This window comes from Megascapheus bottae, chromosome 33, assembly GCF_031878675.1.
Source record: "Megascapheus bottae isolate mThoBot1 chromosome 33, mThoBot2.hap1, whole genome shotgun sequence".
NCBI classification, from domain to species: Eukaryota; Metazoa; Chordata; class Mammalia; order Rodentia; family Geomyidae; genus Megascapheus; species Megascapheus bottae.
Genome location: NC_143541.1, coordinates 4,658,180 through 4,682,884, shown reverse-complemented (window position 1 = coordinate 4,682,884; position 24,705 = coordinate 4,658,180). Strand labels below are relative to the sequence as shown.

The following is a 24,705-nucleotide window of genomic DNA, read 5'->3' as shown; positions in this document are numbered from 1 at the left end:
CTATAGACATAGAGCGTCAAACCAGTCTGAAGGCGTGCCTAGATTAATAAGATGAAAATGCTGTATCTGATTGGCTGCCATGAAGAGCAGGATCAATTAGGATTCATTTGGAGGAGAAATGACTTCCTTTCAAGTCTTCCACTCTATTCCATTCCATTCTATATGCTGGCACAATAATTTATCAATATTAGTTATGTGTGTGTGTGTGTGTGTGTGTGTGTGTGTGTGTGTGCAGGCACCCAAGCGTGTGTGTGCATTCATGTGTGAACACACACAGGTACTAGGTCTTGACCATTTTGTGTATGGTTGGCACTCAACCACTTTGGCCAGTAGGATATTAGTGATCTATATCGATAACTATTCTTCTTTTGTCTTCCATGCTCTCCTAATTAACCTTGAAATTCCAAAGCGATGTCGCTTTCTTTCTGCACATTCCACCACAGTCTCTGCCCCTTGGTGAACTCTGTGTTTCCCTAATACTTTGGGGTTTTATTTTTGTCACATGAACACTAAGGGTGTTGACAAGCATATATTTGCACTTCCTGATTTCTAATTATGAACCCAACATATGTAGTGGATGCTTAGTCCATCTCATCAAACATATCCTTTCAACACACATCACAGAATATCCCAACTCAGTGACCTCTTACCTTTCCCATTTCATCCCTGCTGCATCAATCTCCTTCCTGTCATCTCAGATTCTTAATATCTTTGCCCACACTCAAGAGAAGATAAATGTGAGTTGTTTTTTGTTTTTGTTTTTTTTTTGCAGGTCATGGAACTTGAACTCGGCCTGGGCCCTGTCCCTTAGCTCTTCAGCTCAAGGCTACCACCTTACCCATGAGCCAAGCCCAACTTCCCATTTTCTAGAGGTTAAGTGGAGATAAGAGTCTCAGTTTCTTTTGTGCCCATGCTGGCTTTGAACCTTGATCCTCAGGTCTCAGCCTCCTGAGTAGCTAGGATCACAGGAGTAAGCCACCGTGCCCAGTGTGTATTGGGTTTTCATCTTTGATTGTTAGAGACGTGTTTTATACAACCCCAAATACCTACTAAGTCAAGTGATAGAGGACCAGTGCCTGCCTCTTCATTAGCAACATTGACATTCTTCAGATTCCTTCAGATTGATGTGGACTGTGTGAGTTTGAAGAAGTGAGGCGTTTGCCTGAGTTTTGTAGAAGTGGGAAATGAATGTTCTGGATCTAGGCGCTGGGTTTCTGGGTTACGACCTCTTCTATCCACATTGATTCAACTTGTGTTTTTTTTTTTTTTTTTTCATTATGTGCTCCGCCTTCAGCGGGCCTCACTGCAGTGTCTGTCCCCTCAGGCCAGGTATCAGGTGAGTGTAAAGTTCTGGCTGCCTCCACCTCCATTCTTGCCCTTGCTGTGCTTCATGCCCGGGATTCCTTGACCTAATTTCAACCTCTTTCCAGCAGGGACTTGGGGATATGTCTGTTTCACCACTGTCTCAGTGTGTCTACCTCAGAGCCAGCACTGTGAGAAGCAGGAGGAGTTGTCTATCAATCAGGCAAATCCCCAACTCTACTACTTGGATTCAGGCAAATCCATTACCTGGGAGGTGAGATTTCCCTGGGGAATGCGAAAAGGGGTGACAATGACATTCTTAAACTGTCCTGGTAAAGGGCAACTCCTTTGTGTAGCTATTTAAGGGAAATTGAAATGGTCCATAAAAAAAAAGAAAGAAAAAAGTGATCATAGATCCTGGCAAACATGCAGCCAAAAGAGGACCCTAAAACATGGCTGGTGAGAATTGAAGCTTGTTCAACCACTCTGAAAAGCAGTGTGAAGGTTCCTCAAAAATAATAATTTTTTGTTTGCTGGGTATTCTTTTGTCAATTTGCTATCATTTATTGTGAGGGAATAAGAATGTACTGGAGGAAGCAAGATTTGGAATCTTAAGTAGACTTTGTCACTATGTGTTGTAGAGGCCAGGGTTTAGATTTAGCAGTTCGATTAAGCATTGATTTAGCAGTTAGATGATATGATTCTTACTTTCTCTTCTAAGGAAAAAAATGCACAAATATTGGATCAAACAAAACATTTTAAATCATTACTGCTCTAATGTTTTCTTATCCTGCCCTTAACATTATTTTCATCTATCCTTGTCTAAAAAAATTAAATGAAAGACTTCCAAAATGAATGTGACATTATTCCTGAAATTCCATCCCCGTAACCAGCTATTTCACATTTCCCCAGTGTTCCTGCAACTATTGGCTCAAAAGCCAGGACAGGCACTGTAAGTGATGTCACTGGAAGGATGGTTCAGCAGAGCGAGGCTGGGATAGCAGGTTCTTCTTGCCTTGCTATCTTCTATCCTGTTTCCTAGAGCACTGCCACAGGTACCAAAAGAAGCCATTCCACTAGGCTTCCTGTGGACCTGGATGGCTTTTGTATGCCTGGAAGCTGTGGAACAGCATGGTCACATCAAATGACAAAACACGGTCTGTTGAAGGAAGTAGCGGGTGGTTTACAAAACTCTGGAGATAGCTGTGGGGAGAACAAGGGTCACTGGCACTGGAGCTGATGGATCAAAAGTGGGATCTCCACACCCCTGTCTCTCCCACTGCCACCCACCTGCCATTCCATGTGCTCTATAAAGTCCATTTGCCCTGTCTTCCTATGGTCAAGTTGTTACTGCTCAGCAAATCGAAGGAAGACTTAATAAATTGGATGGCACCAAGCTACAGAGTTTCTGCATGGAAAAGGACATATCCAACAAGCTAAAAAGATAGCATGATGAATGGAAATATATTTTTGCTGTACATCAGACATAGTTTGACTAGTCTTGAGAATATACAGAGAGCTTGAACCCTCAAAGAAACAAAAATACAACTAATATATGGGGGGAAAAAAGTTAAAAACGGCCAAGAGACAGATGGATAAATGTTCAACATCTCTGGCTGAAAGGAAATGCAAATCAAAACAACACTGAAATTCCACCTCACCCCAGTTAGAATGACCATTAGCAAGAAAACAAACAATAGCAGATATTGGTGAGAACGTGGCCAAAAGAAAATCCTAATACCTCGTTGATGGGAAGGTAAATGAGTTCAACCACTCTGGAAAGCTATACGGAGATTCCTCAAGAAACAAAACATAGAAATACCCTGTGATCTAGCAATTCCATTCCCGGGCTTTATTCAAAAGATTAAAAACCAGGATACGGTAAAGCCACAAGTGCAACCATATCTAACACAGGACTAATGACCAGAGCCAACATATGCAATCAACCCAGATGTTCTTTAATGGAAGAATGGATCAAGAAAAAGGTGTTATATATGCACAGTGGAATTTTACTCATGCATTAGAGGCAATGACATTGTATCCTTTGCAAAGAAATGTGTTGGGTGGCATGCAAGTGTATACAAATCCATTAACTGAAGTACGACAGATTCGAGGGAGAACTCAAATAGTGTAATTGCTTAGAAAGTCAGAGGCAAAGTTCAGCTAAGTAAATACTAGAAATGAGTACTTGAAAGGGGTGATGTGGGATCAAGGGAACAGGAGTAGATGAACAAAGTGGAGAAGAGGGAAGAGTGCAGTCAAGAATCCAATGTATGTCCTACAAAATTACTAAGCTGAGGGAAGGAATGGATAGGGAGGGTAATTGAGAGTTTTGAAAGGGATGACATCGATCAAGGTATATTGTATTCATAAACTGCTCTTCATAAACTGCCATTCATAAATGGCAACTACTTAGAGATGATAAAATAAAAATTAAGAAAACATTTTGGAAGATTTTGCTTCTTTACAGTTCCTCGGAACCCCCTTGTCCCTTGAGCCCACCACACCTGTTTCCCAATGCTAGTCATGATATGCATTTTGAGGGTTTGATTCCAGGTTTACTGCCCTGGAGAAGGAAAAAGTAAGATTCAGCTGCATCTGCTTCTGCATCTGCCCGTGAATTCTTGGTGACTGTGTGAATTTTCCAGTGCTACCATAACCCCACTTCCACACACTGTGTGGCTCAGACTAATAGGAATTAATAAGAAAGCAGGCACTCAAAAGGGTATCAATGTATGTGAAGTAATGCCCCTTCTATCTGATGAATATAATGTAACCCTTCTATTAATTGCAATTAAAAAATAAAAAAATAAAGGAAAGCAGGCACTCTTCGGGCTGTTGAAAGAAGATTTGCAGTGTCTACCCCCTAGTGACTTGGCAATGCTCTGATAGATTCCCTGTCATCATCGTTGTTGCTTAGCCTGTGCCACATTCTGTTCATGGGCTCTGCATGGGATGTGCAGTCTGGAAAAGTGAGTGTATATGAACGATCTGGGCCTTGGCCTTATACTTGGAAACTGATACTTGTAGGCATTGCATTATCTTTATGGTGAGACTTCAGAAGTGTGTTGATCTGTTTGGAAATGATTACTGCATGCCTCTCTGTTGGATTTTGTAGGACAGTCAGAAAATCCCATAAGGCAATTTAACAGATGAGAGTAGAAAACACATTACGAAAGGATTCATTTAAAATCGCTGTAATCTGTGTGTTGATTGATGGCATTGTGTGGGTGTGTGGATGGGGATGGTTTTGTTATTGTATTTTGGGCCTCCAATTTGAATGGATTCTTAGCCCCACTATACATAAATATACTATCTTGTAAAGACCACCTTGGACTGAAGCAGGGAGAAGCAGAATTAGCCTCATGCTAATTTTGGCACATGCATGGCAGCCTGGAACTAAATGTGTCATTGTGATTTCTGGGTATGAGCATCAGGGATGGAATAGTCAATTTGCCGTCAAATGCAGTCTAGAATGGGAGCAAAGACAGCCATAGTGGCTGCTTCCCACAGAGCAAATAGGCTCCAGAAATTGCCTAACGATCTGTGCAGGATGGATCGGAGTGGTCCTTGCCAGCTCGACACTTTCCTAGCCTGAGTTTTAGTTAAGCAACTCTGGGGATGCTATCTATTTCAGTCAGTGTCCAAAGATAGCTTTGTGGAACAGAACATAGCCTGCCAGACTCTCCACAGAGTTCTCAGTGAAGACATTTCTCTCACAGTTAACGCACAGGCCTCACGATGCACTAACGTTCTGTGTGGGAGGTAGGCTTTCTAGAATTTGGAAACTCCCATGGTTTTCTTACTGGCATAGGGCTTAGGGGAGCTACTATGTAGTTTTTGCCTTCTGGGTAAAAGTAGTTGCTAGAACAAGGAAGCGGTATATGATATCTCTTGAGACAGAAGTTGAGAGTATTTTTTTGTTTTGTTTGATTACCAAGCTTGGTAATCTACTCCCAGACTGTACACTCACAAGCAGCCATCTTTCACAAGGGCTGGTGTGGTAACATGCCTAGAGCCCCAGGACCTGTAAGAACTCAGATGAGTTTCATCAGTCGTCAAATGAAGCTCTGCTTGAAACAGCCTATGGAGTACTTAATGTTTACTATTATGTTTTTAGACTTTCCCTCTTCACGCGATGCTTTCCTCAAAGACATCACCACTTCCACCTTCTCAACATGCAAAGTCTTATGTCTCAAGGAAGTAACTGAGAAACCTGTTCCAGTGTTCCGCCTCTGTAATGGGTGAAAAAAAAAAAACAAACCCTGTGGTATTTTCCAGCATGACAGGCAGGGTCGTGTTGCTTAGCAACAAGGAAACATGCCTGGAGAGGCATGCATAGGCGACCATGTCATGTCACTGTGGAACATCAGAATGGTCTTACACTGAGATGGCGAAGGTCAGTATGCCTTGATGTGGCTGCTTAAGGTGACCACGAAACATAGCGAGCATGCAAGCTAAAAGTCTGCATGCATAAAGCAACAGACTCATCCAGAAGACTCTCTTTTCTACTTACTCTCACACAAATATAGTATGGGAAATACAAAAACTAGGAGCATTATAATTTATTACCACCCTCAAGGATTATATAACATGCATAATTTTTTGTGCTATCCTTTTATAGGATGGTAGGTAGAGTATATTTACAGCATTGCCACCACAGACATTCTGTGTGGGATGTGGTGACTTTACAATGGCCACCTCATTATGCAAGGGAGGCTTTCAAATTTATTATCATTCGATGAGACTGTCAAAATATATGCAGTCCATCATTGACCAACATGTCCTTATGTAGACAGCACCTGTCCTTTCAAAGTCACGGCATGCAAAAATGCTAGCAAAAAAAAAAGCACAGTTCATTAAAAACATGAAATTTTCCATGTAATCCCAAATAGGACAGAACAAATACCAGCTTAATTTTTGTGAACGTTTTTGTTTTTGTGGTTTTTTTTTACCATAATCCTTTCCTATGAAAACTTAACTTTTGAAAAAGTATACAAAAAATGAAAATAATGGCTGGGAATTTGGCCTAGTGGTTAAAGTGCCTGCCTAGCATGCACGAAGACCCGGATTCGATTCCTTGATACCACATACTTAGAAAAAGCCAGAAGTGGTGCTGTGGCTCAAGTGGTAGAGCTCTAGCCTTGAGAAAGTCCAAGGACAGTGCTCAGGCCCTGAGCTCAAGCCCAGGACTGGCAAAAAAAAATGAAAATAATGCACAGTGACCAACCCATCCACTAGCAACTCAGCTCCATAGTGTACATGTCACCCCCCAGAGCTTTGTCACATGACACAATCTGTCACTGCTTGGCAGCTGTGGTCACACCTAAGGCACCATTTCCAACTGAGGGGCAGAACTCTTCGTTAGAAGGGATCTTGAGGAAAGATGTATCTGTAGCCCTGCCAAGTTTCCTCCAGACTTCCTTTCTTCCAAGGTGACAAGTTGAAGTTGTCACTGCCCATGGCTTCTTGATCTTGAGCACAGAAATAACACCAGCAGGAAAGTAACTTGAAGTAGTTTGCCTGTGACTGACCTGGGGACTCTGCTTCTCCTTCCAAGGGAACTCCTGGCCCCTTCTACACATCTTCTGGAACGCTTTCAAAAGAGAGATATGACATTCCAGATTCTAGTTTACTAGCTGTAGGATTATAATTATTCTACTATCATATTAAAAGAAAATAACAGGAAGTGTAAACAATAGAATACAGTCATTTATAAAAGAATAGTATTAAAATTACTTGTTTTAGAGGTTTCTCTTTGTGATTGTTGTTCTTAATGTACTATGTTATTTCTTTCCTCTTTTTTCCCCTTCTGGTTAATCACATGTGGTTACTGTATCTGATTTTGTTACCTGTTTGTTTATATGAAATAGGGAAGAGAAGGGGGGAAACAAGATGATTGTGAGGGGTGGGGGGAAGGAAACGGGGACAACCACTTGAGAAGGGGTACCAATGTGCAAGAAGTAATGCACCCACTACCAGACAAATGTAACTGTAACCCCTCTATACATTATCTCAACAATAAAATATAAAAAATTAAAAAAAAATAAAGAAGTGGGCTTCATTTACACCACTGCTCTTTAGTGCCCTCTTCTGTCAATTCTTGGTAACAGAGTTAATTAAATAAGGCAGTGACAGTGGGCAACGGATGTGACCACTTGTTAAATGAATTCAACAAGTGAGGCATGACAATTTGTGCAGGTCTTGCCTGTAATCTCATCTTGCTGAGAGGCATTGTGGTCCCAGGAGAATTGGGGCTACTAATATTTATCCTATGATAAATGATTTCATTGTTCTTTCCTCCTGTATTATATTACACATTCAAACTGCACCAAAGCTTATTAGTCCATCTGCCTGCTGGTGAACTTTGAGCTGTGTCGGGGCTGTTCCAGTGTGAGCACACAAGTACTAGAAAGATAATTCTGCATACCTCCTGCTGTGCTTGTGTCCTTTGAGTCTGTGCTCAGAAGGAAAATCCTGGACCATAGAGAATGTGAACGTTCAACACTATGAAAGACAAGTGAAACCAGTGAACTCATGGTTCGGAGACAGATGAAATCCCTTTCACTGACATTTCCTCTTAACCCTGCCTTTTGAATGAAAAGTATCGACAGTGGTCTTCATTTACCTCTCTCTGATTCCTAATGGAGTTCAGCACCCTTTCATGCTCGTTACTCATGCCATTTCTGCCTCTATGAGAAATCACTTTGTTTTTCTTTCCATTCAGTGGTTTGGCAATATCTTCTTGATTTGTAGGGGATTGGGTGTTTTCTTAATATATGATTTACTTAGATATGTATGCCTTTTACATATACATTTGCATACACATGAACCACCCCCCCACCCATACATCAACACAGTATTGCTTCAGTCAGTGCTTGAAACAAAGTGGGTTGGAAACAGAAGAAATGTCGAAATGTATCAGTCACAATTTTGGACATAGGAAACCTAAGACCAGGGTATCAGCATGGTTGAGCTCTGCTAAGGGTCTTCTTCTAGCTGCAGATTGCTGACTTTTTTTTTAAAATGTCCTTCATGTGCCCTTCAAGCTGAGCCTGGCGGACAATGTCTCTGTCATCTCTCTTTTCCCAACCACATCTAACCCCATCATCTTCCCAAAGGGCCCAGCATGAAATACGTGACAGCAGAGGCTGAGATTTTAACCAGAATTGTCAGGAGCACATACATTCACTGGCTACACACAAATGTCACACACACACATATATGTATGTATGCATGTGTATATATGTATGTGTGTACATATGTACATATGTATATATGTTCCATATGCATATGAGTATCCATAATATATATTTCCCCTGCTAATCCTTTGATGGAATGTTTATCACAAATATCTTACAGGTTGTGGAGCTTTGTTTCTATTGTCTATTTCCTTTAATACGTTGTTTTTGCCAGTAGCAGCCTTATTTTAATGAATATAACCTGAATTATTACTGTCCCACTAATCTCCTTTAAGTTATTCCCTATATCCAAAGTTAAGAAAAGATCCTCAAGCTTTTTTTTTGTAATAACCTTGCTTTTTCTTTTATACTATGTCCATAGTCCATCTGGAATTGTTATTTTTATGCATCACAAGAAGGAGTATTACAAGATATTTTCACATATTTCCTTAAATTTCTGTCATATAACAAAATCCCATTGTGGATGTTGCTTCTCTGGCAGGCTCCAGATTGGACCTTGGAACCAATGTAGGTGACTGGCTCTCGTTTCTAATGGCCTGTGCCCACTGGCACATGTTTCCAAGTGTCTTTCAAGAACCTAGGTACTAGGGAAAGTTAAACTATATATCATTGTCTAGGTTTTCCCTGATGATTCTGTCACAGTGTGAGGTGGAGACTGTGCCTGGGTATTTTTCTAAAGTTCCCCAGGCCATTCTATTATAGCTGCAGGTGCAGAACAGCTGCACACTCCTGAAATTTGGGTCCAGAGATGCTTTCAAGTTGAGAGTCAGAATCCTGCTCTGTTTGTCATCTTAGCAGAAATCCATAGGATGTTTTTTTTTTAAAAACTGACTCTCCTTCCTGTGAACAAATATAGCACGATTCCATTGTGAAGGAAATGGAAAGAGGGGACAAGAGATGAAGAGTGAATAATAACTCGTGATTGCATAACTCATTTTGTATATTTTTTCAAGGTTTTTCTTGGCATGTACACATATATTTATGCAGTGAGGTAATCTTGACAATAGTTGTGAGCATTACTCCTCTGAATCACTTCCAATAGGCAGAGACAAAAAGCCATGAGGGCTCATTAGGGTTTCCATTTCACTTGCCTTAGTTTTGTCATGCACAGTCAGAGAAATGCCCTGGAGGTAACTGGTGTTTCCACGAGGACAAATGTCCCTTGTATTTTATGTATTTGTTGTATCCAAGAGAAAGTAAGTGGCTACATCCAGGAGAGGGAGAGTGCTAGACTTGGGCAAAGAGACAAGTGAGAAACTGAGACCATGAGTTCCAGGCCTAGTCCAGGCACACACACACACACACACACACACACACACACACACACACACACACACACGAGTTAGAGATAAATAATCACATCTATAAGCATTGAAGATTGTAATGAACCAAAATTCCAGGTTTCTGTGGGGATATCCAGCACCCTAATCTGTAACTCAGTTAACTTCCAGAATGTTGAGGACTGTCAAGGCAGACAGAGGTAGGAAGGATGGAGAAGAGATTTGAGCATCAGGATCTAGGCAGACACTGAAGATAGCTCAATAAAGACAAATAGAGAGAAGAAATGTCTTATGGGAAATAATAGAGTCCCAATGAGGAGCAGTGTGGCCGTGGGGTATAAGCCTATTGAAATCTGATTGCTTTTGTTTGTGGGGAGTGGAGGCCAAAAGCTTTGCTGGATAACTGGGACCACAACCACTATGGCAACAGTCATACTCGTTGTTCTTTTCCATATTGGACCCAGTTCCCACAGCTAAACCTGTCTTACAGGATCGGATCATGTTCATTCATGTCATTTGATTAATAGGAAAAGTTTGCATGTATATTCTATTCCCACAGCAAAGATGAAGAACTGGAGAGTTTCAAAAGAAGCATGGGTTGGCTGAGATTGGAGAGCAGTAAGTGATAAGCAAGATGGACAGGGGACTAAGTTTTAGACTAAGCCATACCTCTGACTTGACTTGGCCCATTTGTTGTGATAAAGTATGTATTATTCCTTTTTTTTTAAACCTGGGCTGGACCCCTAAGGTGCCCAACATTTAATCTATTTTGAAAACAAGAGATAGCAGCTCTGATGTTGATGCCAGGATGGTCTTGGCAGTGATTATTGCAGCTCAGTGTAGAAAACTCACCATTTGCCAAGTCTTATTCCAAATCTTTCACAGGAATTTTCCTATCCCTATGGAACTGTTGGTGTACCACATTCCCTTCTGGCTGAGGAAGTGAAGAATTGAGAGTTGGTTACATGATTTCCTTAAGGACAGTTAGCTAGAATTTGGATCCAGGTTTTTATACCAGTTTAAGTGTATACCATGAAAATTATGGCTAATTCAAAACTAATTTCTGCTTTGATTTGCATTTTCCAAGGACGGTTGGCTGAAGGATATTTAAGGCATAGAGGAAACAGTGAATTGTGTTATTTTCTTTATCTCATATTAAATTAACTTTCTAGTCTCTGCAAACACATTGGTTGGGCCCAGGAGAAACAGTAGTGAGGGACAATAGGAAGACTTTGCTAGATACCAAAGATGGGAAATAGATATGGGTTTTCTTTGTCATGGTAGAAGATTATAGAGAGATCCACCATGGATCACTGAGAATTCAGATGGCGTATTAGGAGCCAATCATATACTATATGAGCTTATCAGAGAATCTACTATACTTTAGTCAATTTATTTGTAACTACATGCATTCCACACAGTGTGTTTACTGATAGATTTATAGGCACATTCTATCTGCCTCAAATGAAGGAAACCATGCAAACTTAGTTTCTTTGTGTTTGGCTTGTTTCACTTAATATAATTTTTTTCCAAGTCAACGTTTCTTTTCAAATGCTACAATGTCATTTGTGTATCCATGACACCTTTTCCTGACCCATACATCCACTGAGGGTCATCTGAGCTGATTCTATATCTTAGCTATGGTAAATAAAGCTACAGTGACCATGTTTGTGCTGGTGGCTTTACTGTAACCTTGTTTATTCTAGGAATCAATGCCCAGGAGTGGAATTATTGGGTCATAGGATAGTTCTGTGTCAAAGCCCAATGAAATAAGCACAAGGAAATGGGTAAAGGAGAGAGGTATACATGAAGGAAAGTGGGGAGAAGAGGGCGATGCAGTCAAGAATTCTTTGTATATCACAATATGAAGAAAGAAGGGGTGGGTAGAAGGCGGGTGAGAATGTTGAAGGGAATGACATTGACCAAGGTGCATTGTATTCATAAACTGCTTTGTTAAATGTCACCTCCTTTGTACAACTAAAGATAATAAACAGTAAACACATGCCTCATACTAGTTTTAGCTCTTTGTGTTTGTCAAGATAGCAGAAATGTATACCTTTTCACTAAGTTGCCTTCATGGTTATGTAAGCTATACTTTATTTTCACCTTTGTCACTTGTTTTAGATAGAGAGCTCACTGAGTAAATGACAACAGTTTTCTGTTCTCATTTTCAAAACCAGAAGAATAGCGTAATCTGTGTGACCATTCCTTTCCAAATGCAGAAGCTAGCTTCTCTGGACTATAATGTATGTTTCATGTATGGCTGTGGTCATGAGTTATAGAGTATTAGCTGTATGGTAGATTATTAGTTGTATGTTACAGAGTATTAGGTGTATGTACAGAGTATTAGTTACTCGGGTTTGGTTCTATACTGTTCTCCAGCTTATGTTTGGAAATAAAATCTAGCTAAAAGGGGGAAAAATGACTAAGATATTTATTGCAGAAAAATAAAAAAGTTAACCAAAGTATTTTATTGATACATTCTTGGACAATACCACAGAATTGAAAGAGAATGGAAAGAGGGAATTTCTTTTTCAGCAAGGGACTCTTTTTTTTCCACTAAATTGGCACATAAGCAGCAAGATTAACGAAAGTACTTATTACAAACAGTAAAAAACATACATGCTTTTTTGTTCTCGTCACACTGGTCAGTCATAGGGCGCATGAACAAAACCTCAAGACGTGAAAAATCCATATTCTTCCTTCCAAATAGCTTAATAATTATTAAAATTATTGCAAAATATCCATATACCCTAATGAAAATAACAAAAGAGAACACAAATACAAATAGCCAACATAAATTATTAACATGTACTGTAAAAATACATTACTGGCATGCATTCCGAAGATCAAGACCTCTATTCCATTTGGCCAATGCTTTCCTCCTGTGTAACCTACCATGTAGCAGAGATAGGTGGAGTCTACTTTCTCAGCACAGTTTTTGGTCTTTAAGTATCTTTTTTTTGTCTTAAAAAAAATAATGTGATTTTCAGTGGTTCTATATCAGAATTTTACAGTCATGTACAGATGTATGTGGAGGGATTTTTTCTGAGTGTCTGCCGAGATCATTTTTATGAGTTTCTTTATTTTAAAACTTCCCCAAAGATTCCACCATCTGAGAGAATAGGGGCTCTATGAAAACAGGGCATTCGAAAACAGAGAACCAAGGTACAACATCAGATGGCAAAAGTGCAAAAGTCCTCACAAACTGTACAGAAAATTTCAAAACCTTGCAGCCTGGAAATACATACGTAGAAAGACAAGGCAGCCCCAAATCGGTCCTCTGGCTCTCAGTGGTTTATCCTAAAGAGCCTGGATGGGACTTGAGTCTCAACTCTCCCTTTGGTAAGGGAAGGTCCAGAATTGCAGCCGAGTTGGCAGTGCTGATGCCAGTGACTTATTAAGCCAAGATAAAGTAAGAATATTTTCATTAAGCAGCTGTTTAGAACACTTGGATCCTCTAACGTTGGTCTCCTGGCCTGGGTAACTCTTCCAGGTGGTGGGAAGTGCGCAGGACTGAAAGAGTCCTATGCCAGGATGGGTGATAGAATAAGTGAGGTTCTTCCTCCTTTAGGATTCCATGGGATGGGACAGGCTAGATAACCAGATTATTATAACTGACATACTTCTTTTTTGCAGCAGGGCCTGAAAGAAAAAGTGAAAGAGTCAGTTGTGGCAATGACCTTTCTTGAAGTACAGCTCTGATGGTGCGCGGTATAAGATCAAGTTGTGCTTTGAGCAACACACACACACACACACACACACACACACTGTTGTGTATCTACACTTTTGTACACTAAAATCTGCAGTTCCCAAGGATCCTTAAGTCAGCAGTGTTTTTGCTTTTGGTTTTTGCCAGACAGACATTCTCAGCCTTCCTCTAGTGGGTCTGTCAGTTTGGTAGCTGTATTGATGGTTGTCATACTTTTTAATTGATCCAGTCCACAGCTTAAAAGGACCACTTAGGTTCCAGTCTATTTTATCACGTGATTATTTCCCAGACCTTCCCATAACCAATGTTCCATGCATGTCATGGATCACTGGAATTTATTTAGGGCAACTGGAAATGAGATTGCCCAGAGAACCTTCTCTAGGTCTTTCACACACATGTAACAAATGACTACAGATGGACTCTTACAGCATTGCCATTGAAAACTTGTAAATGATTGCCAGCAGAACGATTTTTATTAAAGTGAAGCATACTTTACATCTTTTCAACATGAACAGCCCACATTTCTTTTTCTTAAATGCACAGAAAATGAATTTTCCATCGGGTACAATGATTCCAAGGATCTCCTTTGCTCCTTCATTCAACTGTTTCTTTCAGTAAATCTTTGTCCATTGGCTCTTTGGATGGGTAGTTGAACATCAGAGCAGGTTTCCTTGTTCACCACCATCTCATAACATCACTCTGATCCCGATTACCAGATGCATTTCATGGCTGTGATATGAGAGTCCTCATTCATTCAATCTTAATAGTTTTGCATCCACATCAATCAGCTTGTTTGACTTTTCTTAGATTGTAAATATATTTACTTGTTCAGCTCAGAGATTTTTTTAGAATTCTCTTTTTTATTTGGAGATACTGGGGTTTAAACCCAGAGTCTTATACTTTCCAGGCAGGTGCTCTACCACTTGAGTCACTCTGTCAGCCCCTCCAAAACTCTTCAACAGGCATTCACATGTGAATTTTAAGGGAGTAAAGAAGCAGCTGTATTTTCATGTTGACCTTGGGGCATCGAGTATAATCTACATACATAAGTAAACATGTACATTTTTTCATAACACTACACAGAATCTGTGAAGATTAAATGTATTTTCAGGATTCAAAATTATGGCTCTCGTCCCAAAGTATTCTAACTGGGGGTGTTACATTGTGTGTATTAGCAAAAATAAAGGGGAGAAAATAGAATTGCATGAAAATTGTGACGATGTGTGAAATCTGCTCCTGAGTGTTCAGTGACCATGCATCTTATCAACTACCTGGGCTTCATCCAGGGATTCCCACATCATCTCAGGACACTGTCTCAGTGTCACAGTGGAAACTAGGCTCTCTTCAGCAGCACACTGAGGAGGCTAGCTTTCTGACAATGTTTTCCAGTACCAAAGCTTATGTACACTGTGTTAGCCAGGAAACCTTAGCTGACATGTTGAGGCTGTAGTTTCTGCATGCCTTGTCAAATGTCAACGTGCTCATTCTCTTCAAGATCAAAAGGGAATAAAAGGAAAATACCCCAAAGGTTGAGTATCAGTCCACCTCAGTGGTATGAGTAATGACACCTGTTCTCGTCCTTAAGCATAACTGGCTAGTGGAAAGGATGAAATTTCTTCCAGGACGTTAAAATAAAACACAAAAGGTGTTTTTTGTTTTTTTCTGAGAGACTAAGAGTAGAAATTTTCCTCAGTACCAGTTCAGATTAAATTAGAACTGACATCAAATTAGGATTTAAAATAAAAATTTTCAAGGCACTGGTAGTTCTTAACTCTAATTTTAGCTACTCAAAAAGCTTAGATCTGAGGATCAAAATTCAAAGCCTGCATAAGCAGGAAAGACCATGCGTCTCTTATCTCCTGTTAAACACCAAGAAAGTCAGAAGTGGAGGTGTGCCTCAAGTGATAAGAATACTAGCCTTGACCACAAAAGATCTGAGATAGCACCCAGGCCCTGAGTTCAAGACCTGCACGCGCACGCGCACACACACACACACGCACACACACATATACACACACACACACACACACCTGGAAATTATTTTCCAGAATAGGATGGGATTCACTGGGTGCTTGGCATCTGTTTGCAGAGAGCCTAGAGATGGGTGCTCACATCAGTGGGAAGGAATCTGGGACTTGGAAGAATAACATTGCAAGAGTCGGCTGTGTAATGTTTAAGTCTGGACATTTTTTCTTTCTCCATATATTTTTTATTGTAATTAATAGAAGGGTTACATTATATTCACCAGATAGAAGGTGCATTGCTTCACATACATTGAGACCCCCATTTCCCTCCCCCCACCTCTGCCCCTCATCTTGTTTTCCCCCCTTCCCTATCCAATTTCATCACAGTCACTTTCTGGTGGGAAGACCATGCTGGAGCTGGAGATGGTCTCATTTTCTCTGAGTTCAGAGTCAGCTTCATTGCTACTGGAGGGGCACACAGCCTAGGGCCATGACTCCAAATGTCATAAAGTCTATACAATGGGAAGAGAAATGAATGTCCTGTGAACAGTGGATAATACGTATGTGGGAATCATCCCAGCTTCTCACTGGAGAGCATAATGTATAAATATGTACTTTTACGTTATACATGTCTATACAAATTATTAGCCTCAGCATATGCTTCCTTTGCAAAATTGCTTAGGAACATTTCAGCAAAATTATAATGAGACCCACGCTGTTCTAAAATGGCAATTTATGTCCTTTTCGCAGTAATGGCCAATGTATTATAATGTTTATTTTTAAACCATTTCTGGCCTTATGAGTAAACAAAATAAGTGCTTATGGTGTTCAATAATTCCATTTATTTGAATAGCAATGTAGTTTATCGTTCTGGAAGGAAAATTGCTTAGCTCAAAATAGTTGCCCGATGAAATACTTGCTAAAAAGATACACTTTTTATTTAAAAATAGCCAGGGTGATTTTTTTCCCCAGAAAGTTAAAGATTTGATAAAAGAACAAATATCAATCACACTGTTCTGACTTTTTGGATGCTGGCTACACCAAGAGTTCTCGAAGCATGATACCAAAATGTAATGCTTACAGTGAGGTTAAACATACTGTTTTTGCAGAGTATTTTTTTTTGCCAGTCCTGGGCTTAAGCTCAGGGCCTGAGCACTGTCCTTGGATTTTTCCTCAAGGCTAAAGCTCTACCACTTGAGCCTCAGCACCACTTCTGGCTTTTTCTAAGTATGTGGTACCAAGGAATCGAACCCGGGTCCTCGTGCATGCTAGGCAAGCACTCTACCACTAGGCCAAACTCCCAGCCCCACAGAGTATTTTGATTTGCATGGCTAATGGGGTTCAAACTCAGGGTTTCACATTTAGTGAAGGTGGCACGCTACCACTTGAGCCATACCTCCAGTCTTACTTTTTGCAAATCATATTGGAAATAGAATGTCATAGATTTCATTACATACCTACATTTACATACACACATTTCAGATCAAAAGAGTCAATGGTATACAGAGATTAAGCTATTAAAACCCTTATATAGTATATACAAAACTTGAAACAGGCTGGAAGAAGAAAGAGCCCTGATTGGTTTTATCCCTTCAGTGTCTCTCCTCCCAGCCCGATCCGCATACATACACTATTCATGTTTCTCATTCTTTTTTGAACCACTGTAATCTGGGATTCCTTCTCCAGGGTTCATTAGCCCATGTCCTATCTCAAAAAGAAATGTCATCCCCTTCAATTAGCCATTAATTCTCACCCCAGGTTTCAAGAAATGCTAGCAAAGGTCCCGCATGTTATTCCGAAAAAGTAATCCACTGTGTAATAGTTTTCCCCAAAACCGTTCATAATTGATTACTTTGAGAAACTCACTAGTTGCCTCCAAATCGGCAAAGCTGACTAGAAATGAGGAACTAAACGGGTATGCTAAAAACAAGGATGCTAATGTTGGGGGCATCCCTGGTCATGCCAGTCTGATTCTGAAGTAAGAGGTGATGTCTGCACGCCTGCTGTGGCAGCCCCTGTGGTGCTCCTTTCCCCCAACTCTTCCCAGCATCCCCTGTGACAACCCTACACCCTTGTCCTCAAGCTCCTGCACTGGGTGAAAACATAATCAAGCAGTAAAACAACTCTGCAATCCCAAGTGCCATCCACGCTAATATCATTGCACAAAACCAAACATCCGGATATCTGTCCATCTCCTCAGCCATCGACACACACATTATTTAGCATTTACTGACTGCCAGTCATTCTAATAGATACTGACCACACAAAACAGACTGCAAACATGAAAGCTGTGGCTTCATTTCTCCTTTACTGGAGATTCAGATTAGGGTGACCACATGCTATCAGGAAGAGAATGATAAAATTCCTTTTTTTCCCCTCCTACTTTGCAAGATAAGACCATGGCGTGAGTCATAGATCAGCCTTTCTTGGTTAGGAAACCCCAAAACAAACCAATCCCTTTTCAGCAGTGCTGGTTGAGGGACACAGATCAATGTCAGATAAGGTGGCAAAGCTTAAAGGGCAAGCTCACCCCAGCATAATGCAATTTGTGAGAATGGAGAATCAGTCACCTAGGAAATCTTGGGGAGGGGGAATGTACAGGTGTCGGCCTCCTTTTACTTGGGGCCTCAGAACTGAGTCAGAGGTGATCCTGGTGTCACGAAGCTTCTGCCATAGCATAGAAAATAGGTTTGCATGGTGAAAAGTACTTAGAGATGCTTGCAAGGACTCATTAGTGAGTGGATGGGAATGTGCCACATTAAGCATAGGAGGGCTTTGCAGTGAAAGCCATTTGAGCTGTACTCAAGCCTGAGCAAATGCAAGAAAGAGGCAGGATGCAAAGTTCTCTATGCCAACCTGGAGCAGGTCAGGGAGTGACAAAACTCAAGGCTGGAAAGGAGGGAATAGTACGCACATACATACACACACACACACAGTTATATATTTATGTATGTCTATGTGTGTCATCCAACTAAGAAAAAGGTGGGGGGACAAATAAAAGTATTGCTTCACTTCTGGACACAAGTACCTCGGCCAGGTACCAGTGACTCATGCCTGTCATCCTAGCTCTTTGGGAGTTTGAGATGAGGAGGATCATGGTCGTAGGCTGGTCAAGGGGGAAAAGAAAGTTCACAAGACCTGACTCTCAACAGATAAATACTGGGGAAAAACCCTTCCTGTCTCAAAATGAACTAGAGATAAAAGACTGGATCTGTGGTCCAGCACATGCCAGGAAGCTTGAAGCACCAGAGTTCAAATGCCAGTATTGCTTAAAACAAAAAAAAGAAAGAAAGAAAGAAAAGAAATTTTCCAAGGCTATATGTCAAATTGAAGCAGCGCTATGGTGAGATGACACGTATTAGTCACAATCTTCATGAAAACACATCTCATGTGCTTCCCTTCTCTCCCGGCAGTGTACTCTTCCTGTTTCTCTTTTACTGTTATGTGGTCTTGACGGGTAGAATTTCGAGTCACTTGTGGCAAGTAGTCTTTCCCATTCTTCCAAGTCAGATTTCCCTGTTGGGCCCATGGCCACCCTAGCTTTCCTATTAATATTTAATCAGAGTGAACCATCAATCTCTCCATGTTTCCAGCACACTTGGGTTAGAATACAGAGCTGTTCAGTGCTTCCTAAGTATGCCATACCTCGCTGTGCACCATAGTTATTGGCTCAGTGACTCTGGAGAAAACCTTAGAAGAGCTAAACAGAAGAATGCATGGGAATGTCATGAGCTCGGGCCCCTCACTGCTTCTCCCCATTCCCTTTGCTGCTACATATGAATATACAGAGAAACGTGCCTATTACTTTGCAAATTTCATTTGTAGCCTTTAAACCACAAATTCTCCGCATCGTTTTATTTCAGCATCCAAACAGAGTGGAAACAACCTGCCTAAAATTGAGAGATCAAGGAGCAATTCCCACCATGGAAAGAGTAATTGAGCATTCTTGTGTTTTTGTTGATGTGTTTTTGAAAGAAATTTAATTTATACTTTAGGATCAAGCATCAAGCAAGGTGACGGTCACATGATTCTTAGAAGGTACAGTTGAAGGAAAGAGACAGTCAAACATTTTTAACACATCTTTAGAATCTGGGCAATTTAAGGCTGTATATGTGTTGCCTCAGGGGGCACAAAAGAGGGTGCGCACTAAATAGCTGTCTCAAAGGAATAGCTTTTCCTTATTATGTACTTTGGCCATTGCAAAGCTCTTGTGCATTTGGCAATTTCAATATATTACAGATGCAAACAGTGTGAAGCATTACAGATGTGGGGAAATAATGCATCAAAAACTGAGGTTGTGCATCAAACTCTATCTTTCGGCTAATGTTAGGAATTAGGCAATGGTAGTAAAAGAGCAGCAGAGGCATGCTGAGTGCTTCTGGATGCAAGTTCCTGCTGCAGTTTAGGTCTTGGTACATGAGGAGCAGAGATTCATGACCCATTCATGCATTTCTTCTTTTATGCACTTATCCAACTTTTACCAAGTTCTCAGTGTACCAACAGCATGGCTTTTTATGAATGGAATGAAGGTGAAGAAAAAGTCGCTAACTTGGAGGAGCTTCTGCAACTGAACACATTATTTTTTGAGGACCTACTATCTGTTAAATGTGCTTCAGAGATTATAACTTGTGCTTTGAGATTATAACTATGTAGATTGTTTTGGGAAGTGTTTCCATTTTCTTGATGTTAATGTGGCCAATTCAAGAGCACTGAAGGTCTTTCTACTTCCTTATGTGTTCTTTAGTTTCCCTCTTCAATATTTTTCTAATAGTTTTCACTGTAGAGGTACTTAACATCCTCAGTTAAGTTAACTCCTAAGCATTTTACTGATTTTTCTTTAAGACTATTGCAAATGGAGTTGCTTTTCTGACTTAAGTTTTGATCTTTTCATTGCTGGCATACTGAAGAGCTACTAACTTTTGTGGATTGATATTATGCCCTGCTACTATACCAAAATTTTCAATCAGCTCTAGTGGCTTCGCTTAACCCACCTCTCTCTCATACCCATCACCAAGAAACTATCATCTCAAATACATCTTTCCCATGCAGCTTAGAGATGAGAGGGAAGGAAACTTTGATCACTTTATATCTGGGTGTTCATCAACTTGTCACTGGGGAAAAGGTTGAGGGGAGGGAAAAAGATACACAGACAGAAACACAAAGACTGAAGCCAGGTAGCCATATAACTTTTGGAAAGTGAGTAACTCCCTGCCTTTGATTTCCTCACTTGAAAGTTGATATAAATCATCATTAAGGTAGCAAACTTTAAGGTGATTAAGAGGATAAAAGGAGTTAGGGTAGGTAGGCAGAATGCTTAGAACAGGATTGGATAATATTTATATAATATTTTCTCTCTCTCTCTCTCTCTCTCTCTCTCTCTCTCTCTCTCTCTCTCTCTCTCTCTCCACATACACATTGCTTTTGTACTTGCTTTTCAAGGCTGTTAACCCTGTCTATAAATAAAGGTGGACATTTTTAGGGTGCCAAAGAACTGTGCTTCAGTTTTTAAGGACAGTCAGCACATGCAGTGCCCTCTGCCTGTTCACTGACATAGGGATCTGTCACGTCACTGCTGGGGAGTCTCCTTTTTCATCCACCCACTCCGGCTGTCATCATTAGCCACACTGCATCACTGTGGAAGTGTGATGCTGAAATCTTGAGAGGTTGCACTAGTCAGCCAGATCTAAAGAGGAAGGCAGTCTCTATTATGGCAAAAATGACCATTTCTTAAGGTACAGAGCAGTCTTGCTCATGTAATCAATGGCCGCCGTGACCCGTATGTGGGATCCATGACACCACGTACAGCGATTGCTCTGGCCATCATCATCAATTCCAGAACACTTCACTGCTGGATGGCTATGCCTTGTGCAAAATCACATTTTATATATTGCTCTTTCCATTTTGCTTAACAAAGTGGATACCTAGTGATTAGTGCCAGAGGGATTTCAGATAGATGAGCTGAAGTGACTTATCCCCTACTTAAACATTGTGCAGTGAAGGACTGATCTATGTCTGTGTCCGTAAAGGGAAATGGAGACCAGGACTGCTACAGAGCTGATGAGGTGCAAAAGATTGCATCCCGAAATCTCCATGTGGGACTGTGGCATGTGGGACTGCAGCATGCAGCTCTACGGGCACATGGGTTCTAGGTGGCCACAATGACTATCAAACTAAGCAGTTGTCACTCAAAAATATTAACCAGAATATTTAGAAACCCAATACAAAAAAAAGAAAGGCTGATGCAGCTCAAAGGGTGACCACCAAATTTACAGAATGAATCTTTATGGAAGCAAGCAATTGTGTAGCAGTAAGAAGGCGTTCATTGGTTATTCTTGGTTCCTAGAAGTTAAAAATCTAAGCACTGATCCCTTTGAGAAGTGTCACAGGAATTCCGGCTGGTGTCTTCGCCTGTGCCATGCAGTTCTCAGGTAGCTCTTGTTAACGGCTTAAATTTGCCCTAATGTGCTCTACAAAGCACATGACTTAAAAAAAAAAAGTTGAAGATTCTCCGAAGAAGATGGTGTTGTTTAGGTCACTGATGTGGGCGACACTTCGTCGAAATGGAATTGTGGAAAGAGGTTGCAGCTTGTGTTGAGATGGCTGGACTGACATTCCAGCTTCTCTCTACACACTGTCATCACTGGAGAAAGCTCCCAGCCTTCCTTGCATTTAAATGGTCAATAAAATCAATACCATAATACAGTAGTGTGAAGAACACCCCCACTTGAGGCTGCATGAATACCTAATTCAGCCTCGTCGCTGAATACCTAATTAGATGCTGTTGCCATCGTTACCAGGACCACCACCCTGACTGCCTTCAGGACTTTACCTCCATCATTTCTCTCCATCCAACACCCTATATAAGACAATGAAATCCTCAATTTCAAACAAGACTGAAGCTCAGCTGGTGACTGAACATGAGCTGCCTTTTCAGGCTATCATTTCAACATGAAATTGCTATGAGAATTGAAATTGCCAGGCTTGCAATTTTGTCCTTGAGTGGTACAATGTGAACTTGAGCTCCAGTGAATTTCTTTAGACCTTTGGGAAAGAGAGCATCCTGTGATTGGGCTGTAGCAGGAAAGGATTTTCATATCACTTCAAAGAACAAGATCTACCATCCATCTCTAGACGATGGCATTTGGGTATGAAACTATTTTACTTTGGGAGAAATGTCTATTATTTTAGTGACAGCAACACAGAAAAACCTTAATATCAAAGATAGCAGAAAAAAAACCCTTAATATCAAGATTTCCAGAAAAAAATTTAGGTTGTTGTACAGCAAAAGAGAACAGAATTCTTTTTTTCTAACAAGTTTTCCCCAAATGTTCAAATAGTTACCATTTCCCAAAATACTTGATTGTACTTTAAACCGTGATAGAAGTTTATATCATGCTTGTTACTAGAAGGATAGGTCTCGTTGAGGAGAAGTAAAGCAGCAGTCATTGTATATTTACCAAATTACTCATATGAGCCATATAAGATTGGCCACATAATATTCTATATAGTCTATAATATAACATGGTCAGATAATATTCCTTGGTCTTTCTTCCCCTAGACATGCTCCCTAGAACTGATCTAAGGATCAACTCAGAGAGATGGTGGTTTGAAACAGCTGTGATGAATAAACCCTATGGCTCCATGGCAGACACAATTTAGTGTCTAATGGAAGAAAATAAAAAAAATTATAACCAGCACATGTGGAATTTCTCAGCCAAACTCACTGTACCTTTCCAACATAGCCCTCAGCTAAGCTGTGGGCTAAGCTGTGGCGCTATCTACCAGCAAAAGAATTTGTCTGATTTTTATTTACTTAAGGTTAAAACTTTGGAAATATTTTTTTTATCATTTTTTAGTGGTTTCAAATTGAGAAAGTAATTCAGTCTAACCATAATCGATGTATTTTAAAGTGTGAACAGAAAATGGATGAAGGGAAAGAACACATTTTCAAGAAATGAGCACAATCTCTGAGTGAAGTCTAGCATTCTGTCGTTTCAGAAGTAGGGTCTTTGCACAGCTGGCACCCGTGGTCAGGAAAATGAACCCAAGTCCTTTCAGAAGTCAGGCTTGAGCAAAGAGAGATTAGACAATGCTCAACAGATTTCACCAGGTCAACAGGGTAGAGCAAGGTATTATTCAAAAAATAAGAGTGTCAATCACAAAGACACTAACAAGCAGGTTTGCACATAACCACAATTCGACAAGAAAACTCAACTGTGATCTCTCCATTTCCCTTTCTCCCTTTTGAATCAGAATGTTACTAGAGCCAGTTTGCATTAATCCGCTTAATTTTGCACTGGGTGTTTTGATGAGCTGTAAATATAGCCCAAATGTCAATTTTGGGAACAAAGCCAACCATACACATAAACTCAGTAGCATCGTTCAACCTTGAGGATGTCCAAATGTACTGTTCAAATGGGATAGGAACTGTTTTTCATTCCCTGTCTGAATCTCCTGATATGTCATGAGCACATTCAGCAGACACTGCTTTATCCATCCCCGTGTTTTCCATTTCTAACAAGCTTGCTGCTCCTTTCCACAGATGCTTCTAAGCGTGAAGGTGCCGAAATGTCAAATGCTGACTACTGGCTCTGGTTTTATGGGAAGTGTACTGATAAATGTTGGATGTCCAGACTCTAATCCATATTCTGGAGGTTTAGAAAGAAATGGAAATGAGTACAGTCCATGTATCCCAGCCCTCAGGTTGTTATGGAATGAGTCGGGGAATGGCCGGCCAAGCCAACAGATGCTTTAGAATGGATAGTAAGAAAGAGACAGCTTGTGTGTCACAGGAGGTTCTGAGTGAAATGGACCTGCCGATCTCATGTGTGTCTGAAGTGAGAAAACATCCATTACCACTTGATTAGAAAGCTCTCTACTGCACAGGCTTCCAAACCTTTCCCTTAGACCCTGGGTACTATTTTTTAAAGCTACTCCTTTATCTAGACCAAATGATGAGTTCCTTTGTAGGGAAGGCTGCTAATGAACTATGGGAGGGGAGATACAGAGGAGGAGAACTTGAGGGAGGGCTGCTGAATTCCTGTGAGTGATTTTTGGGAAAGAGGTGCCAATCAGTAAAGGAGGAAAAAAGGGGAAAACGTGGGAGAGGAAGGAAAGAAGGAAATCTATTTCAAAATAATGGAGGTTGAGATTTTAATCGATAAGTTACCACTTAGATGTCTTTTTATATGCAGAATACAGTGCTCAGAAGGTTTGGAACTAGCTTGTGGCAGGCCAGGAGTCTG

The 24,705-nt window shown here is 40.6% G+C and overlaps 1 protein-coding gene across 2 annotated transcripts in view; it reads right to left on the bottom strand.

Annotated features, from left to right (window-relative positions):
* Positions 1–12,197: 12,197 nt before the first annotated feature.
* Positions 12,198–24,705, bottom strand: part of Grm7 (glutamate metabotropic receptor 7) — a 562,936-nt gene continuing 550,428 nt past the window's right edge. For both annotated transcript variants that reach the window (XR_016533549.1, XM_090324015.1), the window contains one exon: positions 12,198–13,429. The gene's annotated coding sequence lies outside the window, so the exon portion shown is untranslated. The remainder of the gene's footprint in view (positions 13,430–24,705) is intronic.